Below are 24,925 nucleotides of genomic sequence, written 5' to 3' on the forward strand. Positions count from 1 at the left end.
AGTGCCAAGAATTACCAGGAGCCAGCAGAAGCTAGGAAGAGGCAAGAAAGGATTCCTCAGAGGGAGCCTTGCAAACACCTTGATTTCATACTTCTGGCCTTCCATGAGATAATACATTTCTGTTGTTTTAAGCTACTAAGTGTGTGGTAATTTGTTACAGCAGTCCTAAGAAACCAAAACTTCTGTTCATCAAAAGACTTCACTCAGAAAACAAATAGGCAAGCTACATATGACAGAAAATATTTTATTTGGGGAAGCAGAGTGGTAACTTATAACTAGAATATGAAAAAAAACAAAAACCGTCCTAAAACTCAACAATAAAAAAAACTTTTTAGAAAGTAGAATACATAATTAAACAGAAACTTCACACAGGAATCTACAGGAATGGGAAATAAACACATGAAAAAGTACTTAACATTATTTACCTTCAGAGAAATGCAAATTAAAGCCAGAAGAGATACCACTATACACTGATTAGAATGACAAAATTAAAGAATCAATTGCAAGGGAAAACGCGGAATGACTGGAACTCTGAGAAATTGCTGGTGGGAATATAAAATGGTAAAACTTAGGAAAACAGTGAGTAATTTCTTATTAAACTAAATGTGCATCTACCGTATAAGCCAGCTATTCTACTTCTAGGTATTTACCAAGAAAAATGAAAGCATACGTTCAGAAAAGACTTGTTCTGTGCTGCTATAACAAAATATCTGAGACTGAATAATTTATAAAAAACTGAAATTTGTTTTCTCATAGTTCTGGAGGCGGGGAAGTTCAAGATGAAGGTACCAGCGGGTTTGGCTGTCTGGTGAGAGCTGCTTTCTGCTTCAAAGATGACGCCTTGACCTGGCATGGTGGTTCATACCTGTACTCCCAGCACTTTGGGAAGCCAAGACAGGCAGATTGCTTGTGCCCAGGAGTTTGAGACCAGCCTGGGCCACGTGGTGAAACCCTGCCTCTATGAAAAATACAAAAATTAGCCAGGTGTGGTGGCTCACACTTGTGGTCCCAGCTACTTGGGAGGCTGAGGTGAGAGGATCGCTTGAGCCTGGGAAGCAGAGGTTGCAATGAGCCGTGATTGTGTCACTGCACTCTAGCCTGGGTGACAGAGTGAGATCCTGTCTCAAAGAAACAAAAAACAAAGACTGCACCTTGTTGCTGCAGCCTCTGGAGGAAAGGAATTATCTGACTTCGTGTGGCAAAAGGTGAAAGGGCAAAAGAGTAGAATGTTGCATGAAGCCTATTTTATAAGAGTCTTAATCCCATTCACAAGGGAGGAGCCCTTACAGCCTAAACATCTCTGAAAGATTCCATCTCTTAATTTTACCACATTGGTGAGACCCGAATTTTAGAGAGGACACATTCAAACAATAGCAAATTGGAAACACTTATATGTCTATCAACAAAAGAAGAGAAAAACAAGTCGGGATATATTTATACAATGACTTATTACTTAGCAATAAAAAGTGACAAACTTCAGATGCATAACAGCATGGATGAATCTCAAAAACATCATGGAGAACAAAGGAATCTAGATACAAAAAAATTACCTACTCTCTAATGCCATTTAGACAAAGCACTACAACATACAAAAGTAAGCAATTATAAAAATCAGCCTCCTCAAAGCTAGGGGATGGGGAAGGAGGAGTGGCAGGGGTCACCTGGAAAGAGGCACAAACATGCTCGAATTTTTTTTATTTGAGAAATGTTGGAGTACCAGTGAAGATATATGGCATACATAGGTTTGAGCTATGTGCTTAGTGTGTGTGCATTTCACTGCCTATAAATTAGAACTCAAAGAAATGTTAACAGATGACGACAAATATAAGTACACTACATTTAAAAGTCCAGTTCAAAATCTTAAATAAATCACTAATTTAGTAGGAAGTAGTCATTTCTGGAGACCTCATCACAATAAACCTCCATTTTTCTTTTTTCCAGTTAGTGAAGGATAATACCCTGGAAGAGTTTATCATTGTGCACAATTAATATAAAAGGAATCTAATTTTTAAAAATTATAATTAATAATCATTCTATTATCTCAATTCCAGAAAGCTGCCACATAATTCCAGCCCATCCCTTGCTGAATTTTTTTACATATCCTCTTAATCCTTAATATTTTCCATTCCAAAATGGAAATAATGAGAGTCCAAAATTCCAATAAAGTTTCCTCAATCTAGGTTAAGCTTCCCTTCTTTATAAACTAGAAAACTTGAAAGTATTTGACCACTTATAACTTTAGAAATTGTCGTTAAGTAATACAGGCTCCAAATTTTATCCTAGAAACTCTGGCCTTCCTATTATATTGTTATGCATGTCAAACAAGACTTTCCCCATCATAGATGTGCCCATTAACTGAGTACATCCTTTGCTAATCAAGTATTATAATTCCTGACTTAAAGTTCACCAAGCACATGGAAGGGGACAGGAGTGGTGAACAGCATTTAGAACTGCGCTGTTCAACACAGTACAGTATAGTGCATAGCATACAGTGGCTAGATCAATCCACAAGTCACATAAAGGCTAAAGTATCAAAATTAAAATTTAAAATTCAGTTCTTCATTCTCATTAGCCACATTTCAAGTGCTCAACAGCCACATAGGGTTAGTGGCTACCATATTGGATTGGACGTTTCCACGACACTATTGGGTTGGACAGCTCTGATTACACAGAAGCTGGGGTAAAAGGCAGTCCTAATGTAAAAATCTTCATTTCAAATTCAATGGAAACTAAGTATTCTGAAGTGAAGAAAATGACCCAAAGCTAACAGTTAAGATTTAGAACTTTGTGAACCAGAGATTTTTCATAAACACACGCACATACACACACACAGTACTAAGGCAAAAACCAGAGGTCAATGAGTTTTATTATTATTATTATTTTTTTTTTTTTTGAGACGGAGTCTTGCTCTGTCACCCAGGCTGGAGTGCAGTGGCCGGATCTCAGCTCACTGCAAGCTCCTCCTCTCGGGTTCACGCCATTCTCCTGCCTCAGGAGAGGCAGTACTCATTCTCTCTCCTGTACTCATTCTCCAGCAAGTAGCTGGGACTATAGGCATCCGCCACTTTGCCCGGCTAGTTTTTTGTATTTTTTAGTAGAGACGGGGTTTCACCGTGTTAGCCAGGATGGTCCCGATCTCCTGACCTCATGATCCGCCCGTCTCGGCCTCCCAAAGTGCTGGGATTACAGGCTTGAGCCACCGCGCCCGGCCTGAGTTTTATTATTATATCTAGTCTCAGGTCCCATGAGAGTCATCCTAAAGAGCCTGAAGCAGCAAAACTCAATTTGCCTCCACTTTCAGGGAAAGTCTTTGAGCCAAGGTGTACATTTTATTTGACTGCCTGGTCACTATTCATGTCAAAAGTTTAATCCTGAAGGCTTTCAAAATTCAAGACTTTAGATTAGAAAATGGCCTGCACTCCACACTAAGGCACTGCTCATTCTGGACTTATGAAAATGCTAATATAATAAAAATGGACTTGGAACATTTACACCAGGAGCACTAATAACCATATGGACTAATGATTGGAGTACATCCCTTGAAGTTACTGACTTGGCCATGCACATGGTTTAAGGCCATTTAAAAGACAACTTATAGGCCAGATGTCTGTAAAAATGTTCACATAGCATCTGTGGTTCGCTATGCAAGTATATATTTAGAGATTATTGACCCCCAAATACCATAAAAGTTTCTTTGGAGCCATCATAGTTAATGATGCATTTACAATAAGGAAAAATTCCAGCATTGCCAGACAGTCTATGGTGTCAGCAACAACATGGATGCTCTGTTTTTATGAAGATTCTTGACTCTGCAGATGGGAATGGCTTCTTTAGTGCCACTGTGGTCTAATCATATCAAATCCTGCTAAAAGAGTCCTCCATTTATGGATCACTAGCAATATTGATCAGCACGGCTCCTCTGGAAGCATTATCATTTGTCATGTCAATATTGATGCTACTGCACCCTATTGCATTTTAAGTTGCTGCAGTAGTGGAGTAGCTCAGGTTCCAGGTGAAAAAATTCCAATTTTTCTTCCAAATTCTCCCCTTTCAGACAATATGCAAAAGTATTATGATATTTCATTGTAAGCAATTGAACCCATTAAGATGATCAATTCAAAATAAATCCTAAAACATATTTTTTCTAGTTTTTTTCCCATGCCAATAGCATACATGGTTATGCAAGTGTACATATTTGTACTTGCCAATTTTTTAAGTTATCCAAACGATCTTTCAATCTCCATTTGAGCTCTCTATGCATGATACATACAAATGTTATTTGTTTTTTTTTTAAGTTATACAACCTTCCAAAATTAAAAACAACCCATCCATATACTGTGGCATTCTGAGATTTCATAAACAATAATGTTCCGAAGCCAGTGTCAGCCACAGGACTTCTGAAAAAAGTGGCTTTTCAAGCTCAGAATATCTTGAGGGAATGTTACAGAGAGCAGCTGATTAATGCCTGGCAAAGTTTTCTCCCATACTATACAATGCCTGATACCAGAACTCAGAGTATTACATAACATTCTATGCTTCCAGTAGCTCCAAGGCTGACAGGCCAGGATAGAAAAAGGACCACAGTAATGGGCAAGGGACTCATTATTACCATAGGCAGAGCAGCAATTCACCACATGCCAACCTCACCAGTGCAGTAAGGAAGCAAACAGGATTAAAAGTAGGATATTTGAACCCTATTCTCATGAAATAAGGGCATTAGATTATTGCCTGTCTTAAATGTGTGCTTTACTTCTATTAATCCTAACCTTCGAAACCAAGGTGTACATTCCTTAAGTATTAGAATCATATATCCTTTTACTATTTACTGCTGAGACTAATTTACTATATTAGGGATATATTTACTATATCCCTTTACTATTTACGGCTGAGACTAATACAGTAGATTTAACACAGTGAGATTATTTCTATTTTCTTATGTGTAACAGGGATAATATTTTATAAATTATTAATGTGCCTTTCTAAATGCATTCACCTTAGCTAGCCTAAGCAGTCTTCTGCCTGAAAGATTTTGGCTCAGTACAGAAGAAATGGTGGGGGTGGGGAGCCTTGTATTCCTTCCACAATGACACCAAGGGAGCAGAAAAGAGAAGCGTGAAGTTTAAAAAAAAAAAAAAAATTAACCCACTCCATGCAAGACTGGAAAGTGTTATGAAGAAAATAAGCAAAGAGAAGAGATTGGTTTTTTTCCTCTCTTGGGGTTTTGGCCTGCAGAGAGGGAGTTGTATTAAATAAGTGTCAAAGAGAGTGGAGAACTTTGGGAGAAGGCAGTAGGTGGATCACTTGAGGCCAGAAGTTCAAGACCAGCCTGGCCAACATGGCAAAACCCTATCTCTACTAAAAACGCAAAAATTAGCTGGATGTGGTGGTGCATGCCTGTCATCCCCGGTACTCGGGAGGCTGAGGTTCGAGAATCGCTTGAACCTGGGAGGCAGAGGTTGTAGTGAGCCAAGATTACACCACTGCATCCAGTCTGGCGACAGAGTGACAGTCTGTCTCAAAAAAAAAAAGCAGACGGCTGTAGGGACTGCACTGTATAAATTTAGGGCATAGCAAACACTGAAAGTAAACACTGAAGTGTAGCAGTGTTAAGGCTAAGGAGAGGGGATGTCCTGAAATTTACCTGTCCCAATGTTTGGCTGGGGACCTTGCCAGAAAGGACACTGGAGAAGTGGTGAGATGGCTTTATAGAAAGCCATGCAGGCAGGGCGCGGTGGCTCACGCCTGTAATCCCAGCACTTTGGGAGGCCAAGGCGGGCAGATCCCGACGTCGGGAGATTAAGACCATCCTGGCTAAGACGGTGAAACCCCGTCTTTACTTAAAAAAAAAAAAAAAAAAAAAAAAAAATTAGCAGGGCGTGGTGGCGGGCGCCCAGTCCCAGCTACTCAGGAGGCTGAGGCAGAAGAAGGGCGTGAACCCGGGAGGCGGAGCTTGCAGTGAGACGAGATTGCGCCACTGCACTCCAGCCTGGGCCACAGAGCGAGACTCCATCTCAAAAAAAAAAGGGGGGGGGGCGGGGGGAAAGAAAGCGATGCAGAGGGACCAACCTCCCAGGCTAAGCTCAAATATGAGTTAGCACCAGACCCCCTAGGGTCTATAGCACCAATGGGAGCCAAGATAAGGCAGTCAGCCAGGAGATGCCACTGGGCTCTGATTGAGCTAACAAAAATCCAGTGAACAAGTGACAGCAATCATAGACTTGAGCTACAAGTGCCAGCAGAACACACAGCAACAGGTGGGCAAAGAATATCAACCCCCAGAGCAGCAGAGAGAGGAACACAGGACAAGACCCTCTTCTTCCCCACCCCCATCCCGCCTGGAGAGAAGCCAGAGAATACTCCTCCCAAAGATCTCAAGTCTTTCTTTTAGTTATGAGGTCACAAAAACCATACCTCTCTCCTCATGAACTGTCATCACTTTATATAAAAAAGTGGGGGGCAGGCTGAGAAACTGGGCTTTTTAATCAATAGACTGATCACTACTTCCCATCTAAAAAGAGCTTATGCTTTAAGCTTATGCTTTTTTGGTCACTGGACCAAAAAAATCACTTATTAAAAATATGTTACAATTATTTAAGGCAAAGGCCAAAGCCAGTAACTCCCAAGTGTCCCACCCATCTACAGATATGTAAATTTGAATTTGAATAGCTCTAAGTGACGCCTGTACTTCCCACTCACCCACTGACCTCACTACCCCTCATAATCTCATATCTGGTTCAGTGAACTCATTTACGTTACTTGCCTGGCCCATGTAAGCAAAACGATGTTGTGACAGGCTACTTTAACATTTTAAGATTATTTAGGTCTGTTTCTTTCTGTTGAATTTACACATTGGGAAACAGGAACTCACAAATTTTTAAAAGTTTTTTAAAATTAGATGTATGTAGGATTTCTTGAACAAGACACAAAATATTCACACCACAAAACAAAAAATAATGATAACTTGAACTCCATTAAAAATAAATATTCCTTCTCATCAAAGAAATCCATGAAGAAAATAGACAAGCCACAAACTGGGAGAAAATATCCACAAAATAAATACCTAACAAAGGACATGCATTCATAATAAATGAAAAAGTCCTACAAACCAAAAATAAAAAGATGCAAATCTCATTTTCAGAACAACTAAACGGACACTTCACAAATAGAAAACATATAATGATCAGTGAATAATACCTCATGAGATATCAGGAAAATACAAATTAAGTCCAAAATGAAATATCTCTTCATACCCATGAAAATGGATCAAATCAAAAAGACTGCAAGAAACACTGAGAACTCACATACATTTATATAGGAGTATTGAACAGTACAAAATGATACAATCATTTTGGTGAACTGTTTGGAAGTTTCTTAAAAAGTTAAATATACTTCAACCCCAAAATTCTTCTCACAGACATTTATCCAAAAGGAATAAAAGTAAATGTCCAAAGGAAACTTTTAGAGAATATTTATGGCAGCTTTATTCAATAGCCAAAGACTAGAAAAAAAACCCAGGTGTTTATTGCAGGAAAACTGATCATCAAATTGTGGTATATTCATACAGTGAAATAATACTCAGCAACAAAAGAGAATGCATTACTGATACATACAACATAAATAAATTTGAAGACATTACCTTAAGTGAAAAAAGTCAGGCACAAAAGCATATTGCTTGATTCCACTTGTATAAAATCTAAGTATAGCAAAACTAGTCTATTTTATGAAAAACCAGAGATTAATTGTTGGGGAGAGGTGGCAACTGACTACAAAGGGGCACATGGAACTTTCCCTGGGAATGGTAATGCACTAAATCTTGTTTTGGGTAGCGGTTATCTGATTGTATACAATTATGAAAACTCATCAAACTAAGCACTCAAGATTTGTCCATTTAATTGCATGTTAATTATACCTCAATGGAAGTAGCTATGAATACAGAGTAGACAGGTATAACTTCATAGGGACAGTGATAATTTTGAGGGACAGAACTTCTAATTTAGTAGTCCTAAAAGAGATTTTTGGGTTTTTTTGTTTCTTTGTTTGTTTGTTTGTTTGTTTGTTTGAGACGAGTCTCGCTCTGTCCCCCAGGCTGGAGTGCAGTGGCACAATCTCCACTCGCTGCAAGCTCCGCCTCCCAGGTTCAGGCCATTCTCCTGCCTCAGCCTCCTGAATAGCTGGGACTACAGGCACCCAAAAAGAGTTTTTTTAATTATTATTTTTTCATAATTAATTATACAAGTAATGCAAATTTATAAAAAATTCCAACAATACAAAAATGAATTAAGTAGGAAAGGAAGTCTCTGTGTAAATGAGATAGTGTTAGAGACAGACTGACAAGGATGTCTATTCCATTCACTTATTGGTAATTTTTCTTTTAAAAGAATCAGAAGAGCCATTTAAAAAATATTTTTATTTGCTCTAAAACTCTATTAGCGGTTTGTTAACAAGTTGTTATTTTTAAATTGTTATAATTTTTGAAAATTACAGTCAATTAGAGTTTATCCTTCATTTATCAAAGAAGGCATCGATGCAAAACAGTAATTCTTTTTATGTAAAAAGTTAACATCAGAAATATATGCTAAAACAGTTATGTAGGGCTCACTGCATAAAGTAAGTTTATGAAACTAAAGCACTTCAAAGTCATTGCAAAATATGCCAAACTGAAACACAGATAAAAATAAAAACCCAGCAACAAAACAAATAATTTGAACAAATAGGCAATACCATGAAAGCCCTTGCAATACCATTAAATGGAACCTGCTCCCAAAGGGACTGCATAAACCCTTGAAAACAGTGATAACATAGATGTCAAAAGAGAACAGCCAAAGATATCAGGAAGCATAAAGTGCAATTTAGGAGGAGAGTGGTGGATCCGGGTGAAAGAATTAGAAGAAACAGACAAATTTTGCTCTTGGGACTAATTAGGAAGATGTGGGAGTCCAAGATTCTCTTACATACCTGATACTTAAAATATCTATATTATATGTATATACCTAAATAACTATGAATGAAACTAGGCTAGAGTGCTATATATTTTATATCAATCAAGTAATTCAACATTTACCTTTTTGTTCAAAGAATCAACAAGAGAACTCTAAATAGTTATTGCTTTATAATAGAAACACCTGAATCCATCTGGTCAACACACTACTATACTGGAAACCGTAATGACATCTGCTTGGGTTAGTCTTCCAAACTCACCCACCCACTACCACCCCTCTACCATAAATCAAGCGGAGTAATGAATTCATATCTATAAATAAATATTAATGGTTAAACTTCAGGAAGAATTTGCTACAGAATTTAACAAAGTCATTTCTATGCATTTCTTTTCAGAAAAATGAAACATTAAATGTACTAAAACCTCAGACCAGCCGAAATTTGGACTCTTTGTTTATGATTGCGTGCCAAACAAAATATGCACAAATAAAAAATAGAATGATATAGATGAACTCAAGTATGATCTTGTTTCAAGCCTTTTTAGCATCTTGCTTATGATTTTGCTGTCATTTTTACTTTCTCCCAGTAATTTTTTAAATTTACAGCTATAGCTAAAGATAGAATTAAACCACAGCTCTAAACATAAGAGTGCTTTCAAAATGAAAATGCAAAAAGTGCTTCACCAGTCTATCTGGAGGAGGGAATAGTAGCCAACTAACATTTATAAACCCCATTCCTCCTACAGAGGGATGATGTGCCATGTGCGAAATGGCCTATTTCAGTTTCCAAGGTTGGCAACAATCTGCACCAGCGAGACCAAGTTCCAGAGCCAGCAGTGCCCAGGTCTTTTCATGCGTCACATACTGACAGCTGAATCTGTTTTGTGGAGTCTTATGCCATACCTTGTTCTTGCTCAAAACCTACAATGCCATAAGAACAGATTTTGCCCTTCAAAACCATTTGATCTTTTATTTTTAAGTACATTTGGTTCTACCTTCTCTAATTAAAAGCGAGTATCTCTGCAAAATGAACACAAAAATCACATTTATTTTGCACTTTCCATTGTTCCCTCTTGTATTTTTATAGATTTATTTTGAATGAGTTCTGTCCATTTAATCCACTAAAATGCATTCACTGTCAATATCAACAGTGGATTTGATTTACTCTTTTTCTTGAGCCTGTTGCCTGAGATTCCGTATCTCAATTTAATTATCTGAAGAATGCATTTTTACAGATTCATATCTCAACATACACTGCTGGAAAAAAAAGTTAACAAATTAGATTTTCCTTACCGACTCCTTCTATCAAGACAGTGTGGAAAAGAAAATTAATCCTTTCCTACAATATTTTCCAGTAGCACATATTTGTCATGTTGCTATATAACTTTAGAAAGTCTAAAATGAGGTAGTTCAGCATTTGCACCTCTATTCTGTGTTTTTCCCCTGAGAGAAAACCTTTGTTACACTCAAATGGGAACAGTTTAAACATTCTCTCTCCTTTCTTCATGAGGCAGCTAAGATAATGTTCACTTAAAACCCAATTTTTGCTTGTCAGATGCCTGTGTAATTAACATCAGTCCCAAAAAGTTTTAGAAATAAGCCTGCAATTTTCCACAAGCTAACTGGCATTTTCCCAACTTCACCCTCTGACTTTACTAATTTGCTGACCAAAATAACAATAAGTAATCATCCATTAAATAGGTGGGTTCTACCCACTCGACAGTTTCCTGCCTGGTCAATGATTCAGAGTGAATGCTCATTTTTTCCCATTAGTCTTTGAAACGTGTTCTAATTTGAAAGTATGTTATCAAAGAACAATTTAAATTGCACAATTTTCCTGGAAATGCAACCCAATTATTAAAAATTGAACCCAGAGCAGCAAAGGGATGAAAATGTACTATGAGATGCTTTGTTGTAGAGAGGCACCTATGATAAGAATAATGAAATTTTTGTGGCAACTTTCAAAAAATTGACCTCTACATCAGAGGCTTAGTGTCTTCAAGGTGAGTGGCAATAAATATACTTTTACTCTGTGTTCTCTTCTTTCCCTTTAGAGGCCTCATTTCTTGTGAATTCCCATGCTCCAAATCAAGTTCTTATCCAATCAAGTTCTTATATCCACTGCATTTCAACTTCAAATATGTCTTCATTTCAACCCATAACATAATGGCCTTATAAAGATGTATAACTTAAAAGTGTCCTGTATCTTCAGGATTACTGTTTATCATAGAAATTAATAATAAACTTCAGAAAGATTTCAATGAAGACAATCCAGATTTGAATTAGGAATTTTAAAAGTCCAATTTCTGACCTTTGGATTTTAAGTTTAAGGAAATTGGTAGAGTTGTTTCTATGCATTTTCCTTCAGAATAATAGTGAAACATTAGTGTATTAAGATCCTAGGCAAACCCAAGTCTGAATTATTTAGACTCAAATTTGGACTGAAAATTCCTCCTTTGAGACATTTTAAACATTTCTCCCCTTTATTTGGGATACAATATTTCTTCTCCCAGAGTGAAAAATCTCTGTCTTCATTTAAAAGGCAAAAACATAAAGCCTAGAGTCACAGTGCTTTCCTGAGTTGGTTGAGTTAAATGATCTATTAGGTATCCTACATAAAAATTCACTCTGAACATCAGGGAACAGAAAGTATTAACAAAAGCAATAACACTAATACTTACATTACAACAGAACTTTTGAAAATCAGTCTCAGAAGGAAGAACAAACATATGGATGACAGTGTCATAAAATAAGTTGCCTCTCTGGAGTACTCATATACTTTAAATAAATCTATATTTATAGTATAATTAGCAATCTGATGAAATGTGAGAAGAATACATCAGTGAAGGACACGTCCTCCTCCAAAGTCAACAGGCTCTCAGGACACATCCAGGTTCAACATTCAGTTACTAGGAGCATTGCATCTCATTGGTAGCCTAAAGAAAACATTTTTATATGCCTTTTTTAGCAATCCATCAGTCTCTAGGAAAAACTCTGCTCAGCTACAAGTATATGTCAACAAACACAATTCATAGTAAAGATATTCAGCTACCAATTACCACCGGAAATTTAAATAAGTTCTAAAAATATAGGTTACATTCTGCTCTGAAATACTTAATCTATTTGGCATTTTTTCTGGTCCATTTAATGGTCCATCAGTACAATGTGTTAGACTGTACAACCATAGAATTAGACATAGTGCTTGCCTAGGGGATTCTCAATTTAAATAGACAAGCAAATAGATTAAACACTAAAATACCAGTGTATGGAAGAAATAAAGTGGATCACTACCATTAAGAATACATATTTATAAAACATGCACAATGCACAGCATGGTAGTAAAGGGCAGGATATCTCTCAGTAGCAAAGAAAGCATTAGAACAATCCAAGATGCTCTTTGGAAGGGAACTGTTTTGAAGATACTGTTAAAGATTGTCAGAGAGATGAAAAAGAGGATGTTATGGACATCAGAGGTTACAAGAAAAAGAAAAGTTAACTAAAAGGGAGGAGGAAATTTACTTCTGGCCAAATGCAAGTGACTTCAGAAATCATTTAATATAACTCCCATCTACACACCATTGAAACATTTTTGCTAAAATACAGTCATCTAATCTCCACTTAAGTATTATTAGAGACATGTCTATTGGATGGACGGATGGATGGATGGATGGATGGATGGATGGATGGATGGATGACTGGATAGATGGACAGATAGAAGGATAGCTATTCCAAAAAACAACAACAAAAGAAAGCTACTTAAATTTTGGAACTTTGTTGAAAGCACTTATCTTAAAATGACTCTTCCCAACTTTTTTTATAGACGTAGTTTTGCCCTCTATACCAGTGTTGTCCAATAGAAGTATAAGAGCCGTAAAGATGAGTCACATAAGTAATTTTACATTTCTAGTAGCCACCTTAAAAAAGTAAAAAGAAACAAGCGATTTTAATTTGAATAATATATTTCTTTAACCCACTATCCAAAATATTATTCCAACATATAATCAACATAAAAATGAGATTTTATATTTTATACTAAGTCTTCAGAACCTAGTATGTATTTCTATACTTACATCACTCCTCAATTTGTATTAAGCATATTTCAACTATTCAATAGCAATGGGCAGTTAGTGGCTACTGTATTGGAGAGCTCAGTTTGAGACAATGGTTTACAAACTTGGCTAAACATCAGAATCACAGGAAACTTCTTAAAAATACAGATTCCTGGGATTCATCCTCAGAAATTTAGATTCAGTAAGTTAAGGAGGGCCAGGGAATCTTTTTAACAAGGCATTCAATAAACTACTGATCATCAAGCTGACATTTGGGAATTACTGCTCTAGAACAACACAAAATCAATCTAAGTCCTTCTATACACGACTATCCTTCCAAAATCTTAAGAGAAATTGTCACATTGGCACTGTATTTTATTCTACAGGCTAAAAATTCTAAGGTCTTTCAATCATTCCTCATCTGGCAAAGTTTCCAAACCTTTCAACTCCCTGGTTGCTGTACTCTGGATGCACTCCAGTTTGTGTGGCTTATTTGCAATAATGGAGAAGTACCATAGCATAAATAATCCAACTTAATCTTTATCTGCCTTGGAAATGTTTCTCAGGACTCTCATATGAATATGAGTGTCTCTGCTAAATGTTGAATTTGCAATACTTCAAACTAAAAATTTTAACTCTCATCATCAAGAAGCATTCAGGATGTCCAGGTTCTTCAAAATGCTGTTATTTCCTCTGCGGCACACTTCATCATAGGCTGGAGAAGGACCCTCTCAGGATAATTTGGAGTTATTCAAAGTTATACAGAACTACCATTTTTTCCATGCCTCTCCACCCTCTTACCTTTCCTTATGACTAGAGAAGAAAGCAGGTATTTTGATTTTTAGAAAGAGCTCTTCAGCTTTCATTAAAGTTACATAAATACAAAACATAAAGTCACCAAAATAATCATATTTGTCAAAAACAAATGGGCTCAATTCAGTGCCACAAGTATTCACTTAGCAAGGGTTTACTAAGCACATTATATGTGCAACCATGGTAGGCCAGGAGGCTATAAGAAGAAACAATGCAGAGACTCAAGCCCCAAGGCATATTAATCTAACAAAGATATAGAGATGCTCCCCAACTTCTAAAACATTGGTAAAACAAGGCAGATTAAATTCCTTCCTCTTCTATGCTAGACATTTGGGATTCACATCAGTAAATTAAGCATTCAAAAATCCCTGCCCTCGGCCGGGCGCGGTGGCTCAAGCCTGTAATCCCAGCACTTTGGGAGGCCGAGGCGGGTGGATCACGAGGTCAGGAGATCGAGACCATCCTGGCTAACATGGTGAAACCCCGTCTCTACTAAAAAAATACAAAAAACTAGCCGGGCGTGGTGGCGGGCGCCTGTAGTCCCAGCTACTCGGAGGCTGAGGCGGGAGAATGGTGAACCCGGGAGGTGGAGCTTGCAGTGAGCCGAGATCGGGCCACTGCACTCTAGCCTGGGCCACACAGCGAGACTCCGTCTCAAAAAAAAAAAAAAAAATCCCTGCCCTCATGCAGCTTACTTTTTAGCAGCAGAGACAAACAATAAACAATTCAAATGATAAGTAAATGAATTATACAGTATGGTAAATAATAAATCTTAGGGAAACTAACAGATCAGAGTAAGGGGTATCAAGAATATTTGGGAGGTAAAAGGCAAGTTGAAATTTTACTCTGTGATCATTAGAGGCCTCATTAAAAACTTATTTGAGAAAAACGTTTGAAGGAAGTAAGGCGGAAAACATGCAGCTGTCTGGGGGAAGAGCATTCCAGGGCACAGTGGACAGCCAGTGCAAAAACCCTGCAGCAGGAGAGTACCTGCCTGGCCTGCTTGAGAAGCAAGGATGCCAGTGGAGTTAAAGCCAAACAAGCAAGAAAGAGAGAAGCAGATGAGGTCAGAAAAGTAATAGGGTGGGAGTGGGAGTGTGCATGTAAGACTTTATAGGGCATAATAGAACTCTGTCTTTATTTTGAGTGAAATGAAGAACCCCTGAAGGCTTGAAGCAAAGTAGTGACATGATATGTATTATATTTTAAAAGGATCACTCTGGCAACTATGTGAAGGACAGACTGCAGACAAGCAAGAGTGTAAGCAGGTAGACTACTTAGAAGGCTAGTGGAGTAATCCAAGTGAGAGAGGGTGGTAGCTTGGACCAAAGAGGTACAGGGAGGAAAGGAGAAGTAATCAGATTACTTCACACACACACAAATTATAATACAGTGTGGTGGGTATTGTGTCAGAGGATACTAAGAGAGCACAGAAAAAGTAACAAACAGTAATTCCACCAAAAGAAGAATTTGTAGCCAAAGTGACAACTTACCTGAATGGTATGTAAGAGTTCATCAGGAAAAGGAACCAGGAAGAACAGCAAAGAAGAAGGCCAGCACAGAGCTGCTGGTGACCAAGAGAAATAGAGGGAAATGATATTTTCCCTAGAGAACCTATATTCTCATTAAAAAACATAATCATTTAAAGACTACAGTTACAGGTGCTACTGGAATCAAAATCAGCACGAGGACTTTAGATTGTAGAAATAAGCAGTAATGCAAGAATGATAATCAAAAAACAACACCAAAGAAGTAACAGAAAATGTAGGGAAAAATAAACCCACTTCACAAAGGGCTCACAGGAGATCTGTGGACATTCCACTGGCCCCTGAAACACTACTCAAGGTTCCCTGAAATCTTATCCTCCACCACCAGCTCCCACCAACAGATCAAATCAATATCAAGGAACACCAATGTTATCCAGACAGAGCCAGGTGAAACAATTGTGTCATTTGTTTTTCAGAACTTCTAAAACTTATCCCCACAATATAGAACTCAAAACCTATGCTTTAATTGTGCTTGAAAAGTAATTATGTTGGGGTTGCTGTAGAGAGGAGCTATGCTCTGAATCTTCCTTTACTGGTTTTCTCGATGCTCCCCAACTTCTAAAACATTGGTACAACAAGGCAGATTAAATTCCTTCCTCTCCTAATCTGCCATTTGTCCTCACCCACTTCTACCCAAATCCGTATATCCTTTACTGCCCATTAAGAACTAAAAACAGCAAAGGTAGAACAGAATATGCTTTAGGGGCAGTTTCTCCCCCAGCCCAGATGACCTTCACCTGTCCTCCCTTTAGCACATGAAAGTCATCATACTTTAGCTCCTACACAAAATCTAGCATTTCCACCTGGAAGCCTCTAAAAAGTCCAAGAGAGCATGATCTTCTGATAAGTTAATTCCAAAATAAAAATAATAATTAACATTTAGTGAATGTTTAGTAAATGTCAGGCATAGTTTTGTTCCTATGATGCACACATCAACCCTAAGTAGTAGTACTATTATTATGCCAATTGAGGCAGAAATAAGTAACAAGATCAAGTTCATACAACTAGTAAAGGAGCCAAGACTGGAGATGAAGATGTCTAGCTCCCAAGCCGTGCTCCTAAATGCTACTGCACATCAATATGAACTCAGAATTACCTCCATCATTCCTTCCCTTTGTCTGGAATACAGTGTGACCTTTCAGAGCAGTGATTTTCCGTCTTCTTTCCGTATATTTCCTTTGTAGGGAGAGACACATGGTTGCCTGGGTTACTCACCCTTTCCCAAGAATGAAGACTATTAGCGGAGGCGTCATCAAAAACAGTTCAGGGAATATGTGCCCAAGTGCCCAGTTCCTGACAAATGGCCACATGAGAGAAGGGGAAGCTATGCTACACTTTTTTCTTCCCCAACAGCTCCTTCACTAATCCTTTTTAAGTACAAGGATGAATATCCGAGTCTCTACAAATATAAGTTTATATGGTGAAACAAAAGTCACCACAACAAAAGTATTCAGCAATAAGCTGTTTGCTTAGAAAATGTTTCCACCTAAGACTAATGTCTATCCAGGCAATGTCAATCAGAAACCGAAATCTAGCAAAAGATGAGAAATTTCATGAAGTCGATAAAAGCAATGTAAGACAAATGCTCAAATGACACAAAAAGGCCCTAAGTTATGATTATCTGTTGCAGGTGAATAAATTTTTTAAATTAAAATTAAAATTTAACTAGAATAAGTACTTCAAAATAGAATGACTTCACATTCAAGGATTAAGAGAGAGTCCTCAGATATTTTTGCAAACACAAACAACAACAAAACACTCAATACTTGATTTTACTCTGTTTCTTCTTAGAATTAGCTTCTGGTTAAATGATTACCTACAATTTGTCATATATAGACTAGGACACAATTTTCCTAGTTTTCTAATCATTCTTCAAGATAAAGTCCCAAAGTTTCTTTTTCATGATTCACAATAAAATTTTGGTTCATATTTTCCTGTAATAATTTATATAGACATTTTCCTTTCCCTATTATACTGTGATCCCCATCCTTAAAATAGAAGCAGTGCAATAAATATTTGTTAAATGGAATTGAATTAAAATCAACAGGAAGGCTGGGTGCGATGGTTCACGCCTATAATCCCAGTACTTCAGAATGCCGAGGCAGGCGGATGGCCTGAGGTCAGGAGCTCAAGACCAGCCTACCCAACATGGTGAAACCCCACCTCCACAAAAATACAAAAATTAGCTGTGCATAATGGCAGGTGCCTGTAATCCCAGCTACTCGGAAGGCTGAGGCGGGAGAATCGCTTGAACCCGGGAGGTGGAGGTTGCAGTGAGCTGAGATTGTACCATTGCACTCCAGCCTGAGTGACAGAGTGAGACTCCATCTCAAAAAATAAAAATAAAAATAAACAGGAGACATATCACACCATAAAACCTTGTTGTCTAATGCCTCAGTTGTCAGTTAGTACCTTGGTAGTTATTGAATTATAGACAGATAATCTAGAATAAGAGAAAGAATAGATGCCTACAAGAATGGGATCTAGAACCAACATGAAGAGAATAAGCCAACGAGAGGTCGAATAAAGCCAAAGGAAGAAAGTCCTCACTTCAGTTGTTACCCAAGGTGAATTCAGCGATGACATTGAAAGCTGTTCACTTGCCAGAGCCTGTCAAGATTGCTCCAGCTCTTCCAAAATCAAGTCAGTGTTCCTCCGATATCCCTGGCACTTTTCAGAGGGGTCTTCTAGTTATGTTTGACCCTGTCAATAATTATAGCTACCACACTTGCTGAGTGCCAAATAGCATGCTAAGTGCTGTCCCTTCTATCTTCAAAATATTAATGCTTTCTGACTTTTCCCCTCCACATCCAGATTAACATTTTGAGGAGAAAGGATGTATTTTTGAAAAAAGATTACAATAAAAAAACTCAACACTTGATTTTACTCTATTTGTTCTCAGAATTAGTTCATAAATGTTGGGGAGAATCCCTTAAATACTCAGCATTTACCATAAAGACTGAATTGACATGTAAAAAAATCTATTGTACATCCCAAATGACTAATATGACATGGTAACTGTCAACATCAAGTTGCAAACCACCCCATAAACACATTCTGTTGCATAGTTAAATGAGAACTGAAAAGAAAGTTTAATTTGGGATACTGAACTCGAGTTGGAAGAGGCGAGTCCAGTCTCAAAATGGAGGTAAAACCGCCACCCGGTCGCACCCAGCCCGATTCCAGCCGTCGTCGTCGCCGCCACGGGGAGGAGGGCCATGATCCAAAGGAACCAAAGCAATTGAGAAAACTGTTTATTGGTGGTCTGAGCTTTGAAACTACAGATGATAGTTTAAGAGAACATTTTGAGAAATGGGGCACACTCACAGATTGTGTGGTAATGAGAGACCGCCAAACAAAACGTTCCAGGGGCTTTGGTTTTGTGACTTATTCTTGTGAAGAGGTGGATGCAGCAATGTGTGCTCGACCACACAAGGTTGATGGGCGTGTAGTGGAACCAAAGAGAGCTGTTTCTAGAGAGGATGCTGTAAAGCCTGGTGCCCATCTAACAGTGAAGAAAATTTTTGTTGGTGGTATTAAAGAAGATACAGAAGAATATAATTTGAGAGACTACTTTGAAAAGTATGGCAAGATTGAAACCACAGAAGTTATGGAAGACAGGCAGAGTGGAAAAAAGAGAGAATTTGCTTTTGTAACTTTTTATGATCATGATACGGTTGATAAAATTGTTCAGAAATACCACACTATTAATGGGCATAATTGTGAAGTGAAAAAGGCCTTTTCTAAACAAGAGATGCAGTCTGCTGGATCATAGAGAGGTCGTGGAGGTGGATCTGGCAATTTTATGGGTCGCGAGGAAACTTTGGAGGTGGTGGAGGTAATTTTGGCCGTGGTGGAAACTCTGGTGGAAGAAGAGGCTATGGTGGTGGAGGTGGTGGCAGCAGAGGTAGTTATGGAGGAGGTGATGGTGGATATAATGGATTTGGAGGTGATGGTGGCAACTATGGCGGTGGCCCTGGTTACAGTAGTAGAGGGGGCTATGGTGGTGGTGAACCAGGAAATGGAAACCAAGGTGGTGGATATGGTGGCGGTGGTGGAGGATATGATGGTTACAATGAAGTAGGAAATTTTGGCGGTGGTAACTATGGTGGTGGTGGGAACTATAATGATTTTGGAAATTATAGTGGACAACAGCAATCAAATTATGGACCCATGAAAGGGGGCAGTTTTGGTGGAAGAAGCTCGGGCAGTCCCTATGGTGGTGGTTATGGATCTGGTGGTGGAAGTGGTGGATATGGTAGCAGAAGATTCTAAAAACAGCAGAAAAGGGCTACAGTTCTTAGCAGGAGAGTGAGGAGTTGTCAGGAAAGCTGCAGGTTATTCTGAGACAGTCTTCCCAAATGCATTAGAGGAACTGTAAAAATCTGCCACAGAAGGAATGATGATCCATAGTCAGAAAAGTTACTGTAGCTTCAACAGATAACCCTTCTTGTTCAGGACTGTCATAGCCACAGTTTGCAAAAAGTGCAGCTATTGATTAATGCAATGTAGTGTCAATTAGATGTACATTCCTGAGGTCTTTTATCTGTTGTAGCTTTGTCTTTTTCTTTTTCTTTTCATTACATCAGGTATATTGCCCTGTAAATTGTGGTAGTGGTACCAGGAATAAAAAATTACGGAATTTTTAACTTTTCAATATTTGTGTAGTTCAGTTTTTCTACATTTCAGTACAGAAACTTTAACAAAATGCAGTTTTGAAGGTGTTTCCTTGTGAGTTAACAAGTAAAGAAGATCATTGTTAATTACTATTTTGTATGAATTTTGCTAAAGTTAACTGTAAAGAAACACCTGCTGACTTGCAGTTTAAGGGGAATCTAGTCTCCTCATTTCCACACCATGATATGAATGGGTGCTGACATGTGGAGAGAATAGATAATTTGTGTGTTTGCAATGTGTATTCTAGATAAATAGGATTGGGTATTTAAATTAGCATTTGTGAATTTAATAGCATTAAGATTACCTTCAAATGAAAAAAGTCTCAAAATTTCAAAAAAAAAGTTTAATTTGGTTATAAAATAAATGACTGCTAATGTTCAAGATATATATTTGTTTTCTATTTCTGCTTTAACAAATCACTACAAACTCAGTGGCTAAATTAACAAATTTATCTTGCAGTTCTAGAGATCAGAAGTTCAAAATGGGTCTTCCTAAGCAAACATCAAGGTGTCAGTAGGGCTATGTTCCTTCTGGAGGCTCTAAGAGAAAACTTGTTTTCTTGCATTTTACAGCTAGAGAATGTCCACATTTCTTGACTCGTGGCCACCTTCCAACTTCAAAGCCAGAGATGGCCAGTCAAGTCTCACATTGCATCACACTGACACATACTCAACTACCTCCCTCTCCCACAATTAAAAGGCCCCTTGTGATTACATTGGGCCCAGCTAGATAATCCACAATAATCTCCTTATTTTCAAGTCAGCCGATTAACAACCTTAATTTCTTTTGCAAATCTAATCTCCCCTTGCCATGTGACAATATATTCACTGGTTTTGGGGATTAGTTTGTGGACAGCTGACTATCAATCAGCCTACCAGTCTTTCTCTTGACTCCCAAAGATTCACATCCATTGTACATGCAAAAGTCCCCCAAATTTCCAGCCCACTGAAGTATCAACTCAAAGGTCCATCTAAATCTTAATCAGTTCAGAAGTCCCAAGAACCACACATTAGAACGATGGTGAAATAAGACTTTCCAGCCCTCAACCCCCTGATAGAAACATCAATTAGAACAACTATCAACACATAACAATACCATACAAAAGCTAAGAAAACCAGGTGAGAGATTGCAGCACCTGGATGTGGCAGAGAAATAAGAAAAGGCATATTGAAAAGAGCACTAAGGACAATTTTACATTACCCATCTCACCTTTCCCCAGTGTTGGGCAGCATAGCATGGAAAGCAATAATCTTGGGGAAAGGAAATAAAAATGAGCACTTGACTTTGTTTCAGACTCCAAAAATAGGCCTGACTCAGTAAAACCCAACACTAGGCATGACTCCACAGCCACAGACTCTAGGCTGGAACCCACATATTGAGCCTCCAAACCCATTCGAGTGCCAAACCGGATCCCACAGCCTCAAGCTCCAGGCCGGCCAATCAGACTTGGTCTTTGGGCTGCCCCACTGTCAGCCCATCCCCAGTAGCCTCAGGCTCTGAAACAAGCTCAACATTAGATTGGGCCCCACAGATCTAGGCTCCAGACCCATTCCAGAAACAAGCAGCTGCAGCAGCCACGGGCTCTGGACCACCCCCAGAGCTGAGCTGGGCTTCACTTTCCTAGGCTTCAGACTTAACCTAGTACCAGGCTGGCAGCCTCTATCCATAGGGGCCAGGCTAAAGCTGGGTCTAAGGATGCCCATTCCATCAGCAGGGCAGTGACCATGGACTATGGCTCCAGGCTAGCTCCACAGACCCAATCAGTGAGTCCAGGCAACAGGCCCGCCAAACTGCTAACCCAGACACCAGGACAGCCTGTCTGAGAACTCCAGCAATAAGTCTTCCCACCGACCATGCCAGACAGCCTTCCTAGAATCTATGAACTGGCTGACTGGTGAAGAGCTTTCCCAGACAAAGCCAGTCTGCAAAGACTAGCATAAGTCCCTACTTCTTCAAATGCACTGATTTTAACAGAAGCAACAAGAAACATAAAAAAACCAAGGAGATATAACACCACCAAAAGTGCACAATAATCTCCCAATAGCTGACCCCAAAGAAATGAAAACATATAAACTTCATGACAAAGCATCCAAAACAATTGTTTTAATGAAGCTCAGAAAACCTTAAGAAAGTACATATAAATAATTCAAAAAAATCAGGAAAACAGTAATAGATCAAAATTAGAAGTTTAACTCTTTTCCCATTTGCCCCATGAATACTCACCAGCAGCGCTTGCGGCTGCAGTGTTTACTCTGGGTTAACTTTGCCATGAAATATCTTGCTTTTATTATTATTTTTACATTGTTCCAGTATATAGGCTTTAGAAACAAAAGACATCATTCTATTTATAGCATTCTGTTTTTAATAGTGGTATTTCCATTTAAAAATATAGTAATTCTCAATTGTTAAAATGTCAAATCCTAGAAAACGTAGCATTCCTATGCAGATGTTAACATTGTTTTTGAAGAGTTGTTGGCCAAAGACTAATCTGATGAATCTGATTTTTCCAAAATTGATTATTCTGGTGATTCAAATAATTCTGATGTTAGTTCTGTTTAGAAATAACTCCAAAAACAGTTTTTATATTTTATTTTCACATTGCAAATCAGTCAGATTTCCTTCAGCCTCAAAAAGCATGTTTATGTAAAATTAAATGAGTGCTGGAAGTGAGCTGCACTTTTTTTCTAAACAGAAAAGGGATTAATGGAAAATTTAAAATTATATTTAGAAAAAACACAAATTATTCAGCCAAAAAAAAAAACAGTGCACAAAATAAGTGCAATGGACAGTAATACCAACAGAATGATCAATTGGAAGAAAGGATCTGTGAACTCAAAGACAGGTTATTTGAAAATATACAGTCAGAAAAGAAAAAAGAAGGAAATGGAAAGAAGAAAGCTTACAGGATTTATGGGATGGCATCAGGAGGTTAAGAAGGAGGAAGAAAGAGACAAGTGAAAAAGCATACACACACACACACACACACACACACACATACTTTAAGTTCTGGGATCTATGCGCAGAATGTGCAGGTTTGTTACACAGGTATACACGTGCCATGGTGGCTTGCTGTACCCATCAACCTGTCATCTACATTAGGTATTTATCCTAATGCTATCCCTCCCCTAGCCCTCCATCCCCCAACAGGCCCCAGTGTGTGATGTTCCCCTCCCCGTGTCCATGTGTTCTCATTGTTCAACTCCCACTTATGAGTGAGAACATGTGGTGTTTGGTTTTCTGTTCCTGTGTTAGTTTGCTAAGAATGATGGTTTCCAGATTCTTTAAAGAAATAGTAGCAGAAAACATTTCAAATCTGGAGAAAGATATTCAGATACAGAAAGGTGAATGGTCTTCAGCCAGATTCAATCCAAATAAGACTATATCGTGACATATTATAATCAAACTGTCAAAAATCAAAGACGAAAAAAATCCTAAAACTAGTAAAAGAGCCAAATCACATATAAAGGAGTTCCAATAAAGCTAACAGAAGTTTTCTCAACAGAAGTCTTACAGACCAGGAGAGAGTTGGGTGATATCAAAAGTATAGAAGTAATAAAAAAAAAAAAAAGAAAGTAAAAGAAACTGCCAACAAAAAATATTGAACCCGGCAAACACTCCCTTCAAAAATGAAGGAGAGATAAAGACTTTACCAAACAAACAAAAGCTAAGGGAGTTCATCATCACCAGACCTGTCTTACAAGAAATGCTAAAGGGAGTTCTTCAAGCTGAAAGAAAAGGATGCTAATTAGTAACAAGAAAACATCTGAAATGTAAAACTCATGGGTAAAATGAAGTATAAAGTCAAATTTAGAATACTCTAATACTATAATGGTAGTGTGTAAATCACTTATCTCTTTAGTATGAAGGTTAAAAGTAAAAACTATTTAAAAATAATAAAAGCTACAATAACTTGTGAAGGAATACATGATATAAAAAGATGCAAACTGTGCCTTAAAAAATAAAATAAAATGTAGGCAGGGAGTTGCAGTAAATGTATAGAGTTTTTCTTATGAGATCAAAGTTAAATTGTTATCAGCTTAATATAGCCTATTATAACTACAAAATGTTTTATGTAAGCCTTGTGGTAACTACAAAGAAAAAATCTATAATAGATACATAAAAGATGAAAGGAAAGGAATCAAAGCATACCAGCAGAGGAAATCATCTAAGCACAAAGGAAGACAACAAGAGAGGAGGAAAGGAATAAATGATGTCCAAAACTACCATAAAACAATTAACATAATGCCTGTAGTAAGTTCTTACCTATCAATAATTACCTTGAAAGCAAATGGATTAAATCCTGCTACCAAAAGACATAAAGTGGCTGAATGTATTTTAAAAATAAAAAGCAAGACCCAGATACATGCTGCCTATAAGAGACTCACTTCACTTTTAACAACACATGAAAACTGAAAGTGAAGGGATAAAAAATAAATTCCATGAAAATGGAAACAAAATAGAACAAGATAGCTATGCTTACATCAAATAAAATAGACTTTAAGACAAAAACTGTAAAATGAGACAAAGTACTTTATACAATGATAGAGAGATAAACTTATCAAGATGATATAGCAATTGTAAATATAAATGCACTTTATATCAGTGCACCTAAATATATAAAGCAAATATTAACATATCTAAAAGAACAGATAGAATGCAATACAATACAATAGCAATAGGGAACTTTAATACTCTACTTTCAGCAATGAACAGATCATCCAGACAGAAAATCAATAAGGAAACATTTAATTTAAACTACACTTTAGATCAAATGGATCTAACAGACATATAAAGAATATTTCATCCAATAGCAGCAGCATAGTCATTCTTTCTCTAGCGCACATGGAACACACTCCAGGATACATCATATGTTAGACCATTAAAAAAGTTTTAACAAATTTAA

The 24,925-nt window shown here is 37.8% G+C and overlaps 1 protein-coding gene and 1 pseudogene across 3 annotated transcripts in view; one reads left to right on the plus strand and one right to left on the minus strand.

Moving 5' to 3' along the window:
• NELL2 (neural EGFL like 2) overlaps positions 1 to 24,925 on the minus strand; it is a 428,865-nt gene that overhangs the window by 348,020 nt on the left and 55,920 nt on the right. The gene's annotated exons all lie outside the window — the stretch shown is intronic.
• Positions 17,822 to 23,146, plus strand: LOC126931313 (heterogeneous nuclear ribonucleoprotein A3-like; annotated as a pseudogene). The gene has a single exon (XR_007717827.1). The product of XR_007717827.1 is annotated as a heterogeneous nuclear ribonucleoprotein A3-like (transcript).

This window comes from Macaca thibetana, chromosome 11 (genome assembly GCF_024542745.1).
Source record: "Macaca thibetana thibetana isolate TM-01 chromosome 11, ASM2454274v1, whole genome shotgun sequence".
In the NCBI taxonomy this organism is placed as follows: Eukaryota; Metazoa; Chordata; class Mammalia; order Primates; family Cercopithecidae; genus Macaca; species Macaca thibetana.